At 37.6% G+C, this 8,007-nt stretch overlaps 1 long non-coding RNA gene across 1 annotated transcript; it reads right to left on the bottom strand.

Moving 5' to 3' along the window:
* Window positions 1–6,172: 6,172 nt before the first annotated feature.
* LOC148501105 (uncharacterized) lies at window positions 6,173–7,280 on the bottom strand. Its single transcript, XR_015870090.1, has 3 exons — window positions 7,207–7,280; window positions 6,348–6,405; window positions 6,173–6,267 (listed from the first exon to the last, which is right to left on the bottom strand). It is a non-coding gene; the product is annotated as an uncharacterized LOC148501105 (long non-coding RNA).
* Between the last annotated feature and the right edge of the window lie 727 nt (window positions 7,281–8,007).

Genomic DNA, 8,007 nt, shown 5'->3' on the forward strand with positions numbered 1-8,007 from the left:
ATAGGAGGGACTCCTACTGTGGGCACTGCATAGTGGGGACCACTACTGGGGACTACTACTGGGGGCAATGCATATGCAGACTACTATTGTGGGCACTGCATATGGGGGAACGATATAAACAGCTTAAAGAATGCTAAAGGATTTTGAAAGGAAGTTTCCTCACGCAATATTGAACTGTCTAGAATGATTTATAAGTTTGTGTGGGGATTTTTTACGGTCCAAATTTAGCACGAGGTCGAGGTGCCTTTGGGGCTGGGTAAATATATATTATTCCCATTGTATGTTAACAAAAAACGTAGCTACATGAATGATTTTGTCAATGGATTTTTTTTTTAAACTAATATTCCAAAAATAGTGTTGCTTTCTGTTTTTGAAATGTGGATGAAAAATGAAATTTTTTCTTTGAATATATATATATATATATATATATATATAGATATAGATATAGATATATATCCATATATTTTTATATGGATATATATTTATATGCCCATGATATATATATATATATATATATATATATACATGTGCAGCTGCCAGGCTGGTGTAGCATCATGCGGCCTGGCAAGGGGCTGGTGGCGGAGCCGTCATTGGTGGATGATGGTTTAGGTCTCCACTAAGGATTGGGGGAGTTTCCCCCATCGGCCATATAAGTTAAATTCAGTCACACTACTGTGCTATGTACAATATAACCCTCTTTTTCAAGCCACCAGCATTGCCACAAAGACAGATCTGTCTTTGTGGCTATGCTGGTAGCTTGAAAAAGTGGGTTACACCTCGAAACGTCGCCCTGTGGCATCATTGAATATAGCACTTTGTAAGAGGAATATATTAATATATATATCTATACGTGTATACAAAAGATGGCACTCACCAGTAGAATTGCAGGTTATTTTATTCCATTAGACAGACAGTAGGCTAACGTCAGGCATTGACGCTTTGGTCCCCTAATGGACCTTTTTCAAGCAGGCAAGCCTCAAGTTTCAGAGTGAGAACCAGATACAGTTCATTCCATGGGGAACTGTTTCTGGTTATCACTTTGAAACTTAAGGCTTGACTGCTTGAAAAAGGTCTGTTAGGGGACCAAAACGCCGCCGCCTCTACATTAGCCTACTGTCTGTCTAATGTAATAAAATAAGCTGCAATTCTACTGGTGAGTGCCATCTTTTCTAAACACGTATCTTCGCTTTTGAACCCTGGACCCAGGAGACACAGCTGGTGTGCACCCCGATGTGGCAGCAAAGTATCAGATGTGTGTGTTGATCATTGGATAAATATATATATATATATATATATAGATCGAAATAGATATATATTTATACATATATATATATATATACATGTATATTCTTATATAATTAAATAAATAAAAATGTATTAATTTCAAATTTATTTTTAAAGGTTCCAGACAAAAGAAAACCAAAATACAAGAAGACAAAGATGATGATGGCAATTGTTCGGATGGAGAAGATGGGTCTCTTCCTAGGAATATCCAGTTCAGTTTCAAAGAGAGTGATTTACTTGTTACGATGGTACTAGAATCATACCACAGTCTCTTTGGTAAAAGAGCACAAAGTACCCCAGGAAGACGTAAAACTGCAATATGGCAAAATATAGCAGACCAAATTAGTTCTATTGCTGTGCAACCACGCACGATAAAGCATTGTAAAAAGCGATTTCATGACTGCAAACGTAGTGCAAAGAAAAAAATGGCCAAACTTTCAAATCACCAACGTGGAACTGGTGGTGGGCCACCATTAAATTTAATCTTTAATGTTTGGGAAGAGAAATTAAGGAAACATCTTTCTCCGGTCCTGGTTGAGGGAGTACTTGGAAGTATTGATACGACAAACCAATCATCCATTCCATTGGAAGGTATTGAAGCTTGTGTATATATATTTATATCACTTTATTTTTTAAAGATATGTATGTGAATGTTGTTTTATTTATATTTTGGTGGGCCAGTTGTCCAAACATTACGTAAACAAACACAGATCCAGATGCAAGATGATGCACAACCAGCCACCACATCTACAGGGATTGTTTCTGGAGGTCCTAAAAGAGTGATAGCAGGTATGTATTTTGGACAGTATAATTAAAATGTGTATTGTCAAAAAAACAGATTATATTTTTTATTTTCATTTGTAAAAAGGTAAAAAAACAAATTCTCAAGCCTCCCGAAAAGAAAGAACTCCAGGTGGAAAAATTTCATCTGACAAAGGATTGAAAAGGGTTTTAAACGATAATCCTGTAGTGACATTAACAAATGGATCTTTGCCCCAAACGGCTATTTCATCTTTACCCATTTCAACGCCTGAAGTCATACAATCTGGAGAAAATATAAATTCCTCCACTGAATCAAATAATTCAAAAAGACAACGTATGTATAAAATTTTTATGGGTTTGCTTAGGTCAGGTATACGTTATTTTGAACCAAATATATCAATTTTCATAGGTCAGGAATTGCAAATTGAAGTTGACTCCCCTGAAAATCTTTTTGACCGTTTTACAATTTCTTCACCATGTAAGTGTAGTAATTTTTTTGTTTAAAAATATATATTTGATACTATTATAAGATTTGTCATAATAAAATTTAAACATTATAGATCTGGAGAATACTGAAACGGAGATATGCGAAGCCAATAATAGAGCACAAGAAAGTATGTTTTTTTTCTGCTAATTTGTTTTTGGGTAAAATTTGAGTTCATTGAAATGTTGTTAATGTAAAAACTTTTTAATTTCAACAGGTTCAAAAAATATGATTATGCAAAGGGATGAACAAAGACCTATAACTCCAATTATTCCTGACGTTGGAGATGTTGGAGATATTTCACCTGGTATGTGAAGGTTGAATGTTGAATAATGCACTATGCTAATAAATGTGTTTTACAATAAAAAAATTTATTTATATTTCTATAAAGATTCGGATATTGAAGTGGGATCCTTGACATTTTCACCAGCTTCTGTTACTCCAGGTAGTTAGTTATTTTTGTTTGTTAGGCAAATTTTGAAAATTTAGATAATATTTCATTCAATATAGTTTACTTTTTCTAGGGTCTATTCTTGCTTTTAAAATTCTGGCAAAAGCTTTTAGAAATCTAATGGTAAGGTCTACCCCTGCAGATAGACCACAAGCATCGGGTGAAAAAACACAGGTTGAGACTCCATTTGATGCAATCACAGATTTTGCCAAGTCTATGAATGATCAACAAGAAGATCATCGTCTCCGAGTTGAGGGTGATTTACAAGTTATAACTGAAGCATTAATCCAGGTTAAAGATGCTTTGAAAAGCATTAGTTGAGTACATTATGAAGAAATCCATACTTCACGTACACAAATAGATCAGCATCATAGAGAATCCCTACAAGTAGCAAGTGCAATTAATAGTGAACTTTCAAAAATGTCAAAGACTTTTGAGAAAATTTCAGAACAACAAGAGGTTCTGTCTTCTGCTTTATTAGTTATGTCATCTGGAATTAAATTCTTAATGGAGGAGCAGATTGTCCGTCGAAACACACCAATAAATAGTTATGTTCCGGATTTTTCAAGCTCATTATTGAGAACACCAGTCATGAGGCAGGATTATTTTTCGCAAAATCAATCTGAATTATTTCCATCCAACAGATTTGACCACGTTGTTGGTCCACCGAATATTCTCAACCCAGGTCAAATCTTAACCAATCTTCCAAATCAAATCCAAACAGGTTCATTGTTGAAAACTCCTGGGCTGGATGAGTCAACTTCCATAACACGGAGACGTCTTCTCCCGGAAAATTAATCGATTGTTGAATCCGAAGTAATACCTGCTACGATGCCTTTTGCCTAATTTGGATGTAAGGTATATATTAAAAAACTATTTATTAGCGTTAATTATACAGTTAAAAATCCATGTTTAGAAAAGAAATTACTGTTTTCATTTATATTTATTTAAATAACAGATTATCTTAATTATTGGACATATGAGACATAGAACATATGGAGATGCAGTAGGGTAGCCGACAGAGGGAATCCCAAACGCCGCCTTCCCAACCGTCTAATCCTGGCGAGGCAGTGTTCTCCTCGGGTTGTTTTCTGCGGATGCCTCGCCCGGCAGAAACAGCCTACCACCTGCCACTTTCCCCCGGCGACCACCGCTGTAGAAGCTTGGCCTCTGAAGTGACCAGAGGCTAAAGAAGCCTCTGATCATTGCAGAGGCAAGCGTTCCCAGTGAGGCACTGCACGAGGGAAGTCACCGTGACATCAGGAGCCTGCCACGCACGCTTGCTGGACCTAGTTAGATCCAGTCAGAGCAAGGCAGTGGCAGTAGGATCGCGAGTGTCGAGCAAGTAAAGGTAAGTGTTGGGCTGGGGGCACTGTCTAATGAGCACTATTAAAGCCTGGGGGCACTGCATAAGGGGACAGGCTGGGGCCACTACATAGGGACAGTAATTCAGCCAGGGGGCACAGCCTAATGGAGTTTTTTTACATGACAGCCTAGTGGGGTATCAGCCTGAGACCTATGAGGCTGGATTTGTTATTGGCTCACGCATAATTGCTAAGGACCCCACTCCGCCACTTTCGTTCAGCTGTTTGCCAAACATGTATATATGAAATTTTCTTAACATTTATGCAAGTTAATTCTAATCATTTACTACTTCAACAGTGAAATAATGTTAATAGGAGTAAAATTAGTGTTTGTGAGTTTGGCAAAATGAATTGTTTTTAAATTATACATTTTTCCATTGTCTTATAGGTTTCAAATGTTCCAGTTAAAAAGAAGATGGGAAAGTTGTTTTTTTTGAATGCAAGAAAACACAACGTAAAAAGTTTTACATGTTTAAAAATAAAAAATTAAACCAAAAAAAAATGATTATATAAATATGTAACAAATTATTGGTAACAAAACATTACCGGTATTAAAAGATTTCTGTTTAAATCAGATTTTTTAAAAAATTTAAAATTTAAAATGTTCTGACATTGGTTTTATTTTAAAACATTTCAAAATTTATTTTTTTAAATATTCTTAAATACTTTTATGGGGATGGCTAGCACATGGCCCCGCTGCTCAGCTGTCCATTGGAGATCCCGGAGGATGGGGCTGATCTGCATCTGGGTGTCCAAAAAAGGTCCGATCAACTTCCCTAAGAGGGAGAGAAGAAGAAAGGTGATTAGCATGAGCAGGTTTTCAAGCAGTCAGCTCTGCTCCAGGGAAAAGTTTATACTCAGGAGGGGAGGGAAAGACACAGTTTACATGACACCAGCAATGAGGTTTGTTGATACTTACATGCTTTTTTGGGGATGGCTAGCACATCGCCCCGCTGCTCAGCTGTCCATTGGAGATCCCGGAGGATGGGGCTGATCTGCATCCTGGGTGTCCAAAAAAGGTCCGGTCAACTTCCCTAAGAGGGAGAGAAGAAGAAAGGTGATTAGCATGAGCAGGTTTTCAAGCAGTCAGCTCTGCTCCAGGGAAAAGTTTATACTCAGGAGGGGAGGGAAAGACACAGTTTACATGACACCAGCAATGAGGTTTGTTGATACTTACATGCTTTTCTGGGGATGGCTAGCACATCGCCCCGCTGCTCAGCTGTCCATTGGAGATCCCGGAGGTTAAGGGATTTGCTTATGCAGGAACAATTACTAATGTTTACACTGAAAAATAAAAACTAGACAACTAATACTCTAAAAACCAAACATATAACAATGAAAAACTGATCCAACTTGACCAAAACACTTGTAACACATGTAACACTTATCTAAAATGGTGTTTACACTATAGGAATACTTAAACTGTTCCAGTAGAGGCCAAAACTTCAACTATTGGTGATTCAAGGTTGATGTTCTATTGAAAGGAAAATAAAAAAAACATGAAAAACAAATCTGGGAAATGGGTTTAACATTGATTAATTGTTCTAAAAACTTACATTGAAAAAATGATGCTATCAGATCACGGCGAGTGCTTTGCCCAAGGCCAGCATCATCAACCACTGCAGGAGACAGGTCAGAATCGAGACTGATCAATGGATCAATCTCGGCCTCCAAACGGTTTGCAATACAAATATTATGTAAAATTGTACAAGCAATAATTATATTGCAAACCTTTGTTGGCGAATACAGCAACACACCCCCTGACCTGTCAAGACAGCGAAAGCGGATTTTAAGCAGACCAAAGGAGCGTTCTATCACTCCCCTAGTCCTAATGTGAGCTGCCTGAAACCTGTGTTCTGCAGGGGTGTCAGGATTAGCCAGTGGAGTTAGCAGCCAGGGAAAACTTCCATATCCTTGATCGCCTAAAATAAAAAATATATATATTTTTAACTTTGAAAAGAATAATAAAAAATATTAAAAGTTTAATAAATTATTTACTTACCAATCAGCCATCCATGAGGCATCTGTTGTTGTTGAAACATCTCAAATAGGCTAGATTGCTGCAAAATAAAGGAATCATGAGAAGCCCCTGGCATGCCAGCAAACACCTGCATGAAACGTATTTTTGAATCACAAATCATTTGTACATTTAGAGAATGGAAAGAATTTCGATTCCGAAAAATCTCTTCCATTTGGCGGGGGGCCATGAGAGCAATATGGGTGCAATCTATTGCACCCAAAACATTGGGGATTCGTCCCACGGCAAAAAAACCCGCCTTCACAGCATTCCATTCATGTTCGGTCTGAGGTAAATGTACAAACTCAGAAACATGTTTCCGCATTGCCAGAAGGACCTGTGACAAACAGCGAGAAAAAGTGGCTTGTGAAAAGCCAGCAATTATCGCCAGAGTCGGTTGGAATGTTCCCAATGCCAAAAAATGGAGTGTGGCTAGCAGTTTTGCCAAGCCTGGAACTGCTCTGTTCGTAGGAACACGCGGTTCAAGATCCTTCTCCAGCAGATCATACAGCTGGTAAATGGCAGCAGAGGAGAGGCGATAATATTTTATCACCTCATCCTCTCGAATCCCATCCAACAACTGTCTTTGTCTATATAGACGTGGCCTTGGGATTCTCGCAACACCCGAGGAAGATGGAGTACTTTCAGATGCACCTGCAGAAATACCCACATTCACAGCTGATTCATCAGGAGTGGCTGCAATACTCATCTGCGCCCTAAACTGCAGCCTACTTGCTTGAACACATGCTGCAAACATGAATTCCCACACTTGAGCCGGAAAGCGCTCCATTTTAAAAAAAAGTTAATTGTTATATGATAATAATCAATCAAATTATAAGGATACTATTATCTGTGTCAGGTGTCTTCCTTCTTCTCCAGATTCAGGTGCGTAGTTCCTTGACAGGTAATAATATTCTCTCTCCAGCTCCTCCACCTGCTGCTGCTGCTGCTGATGCTGGAAAGAGTGATTAAAAAATACCTGGTCTATTTCTAACTTTGGAATGAACCAACTGTAATGGACTGAACCATTATTGTAACAAGCCAATAGATCATTTTAAAAATATATAATCAACACCATTTAAAACAAATAATGCTTGGGAAAGCATATTTGCTGTTACACACTTATTTTACCTGAAAAATATGTAATTTTAAACCATTTGATTTAAAACTCTCACACCCAAGAGGTGCGGACAGTTTTTTGTGAATTCACGGCAAAATTCGCTTTTATTTTGGCGAATGATATACGCATATTTGTAATTGAATAGCAACGTTCGACTTTCACAATTCAAAAGTGGATAGATTAGTATTTTAGGCGAACTGTAGATTTTCACAATATTCGCAAGTTAAATTGAATTTGGCGAAACTGTATTCGCTGGCGAAAATTTCGAAAATAACACATTCGACACTCATTCGCACCTAATTGAATACCCCTCTATATGTGGCTTCTGTCTCTTGGTGTAACTGTTGCAGAATGTCTTATTCCAGTTGTAGCAGTTATTGAGATTCTGTAGTAACTACATGCAGAAGTGAAGTGTTTCCACTGTGTGAAATAGTTACGACCGCTGTGGTCTGTATAATGACAGTATATACATGGTTCTTTTTATTTTATTAAAGTTATGATGGCTTGATTTTCCATATGATCTTT

The sequence above is a fragment of the Taudactylus pleione genome, unplaced genomic scaffold (assembly GCF_031769625.1).
Source record: "Taudactylus pleione unplaced genomic scaffold, aTauple2 ptg000535l, whole genome shotgun sequence".
NCBI lineage: Eukaryota > Metazoa > Chordata > Amphibia > Anura > Myobatrachidae > Taudactylus > Taudactylus pleione.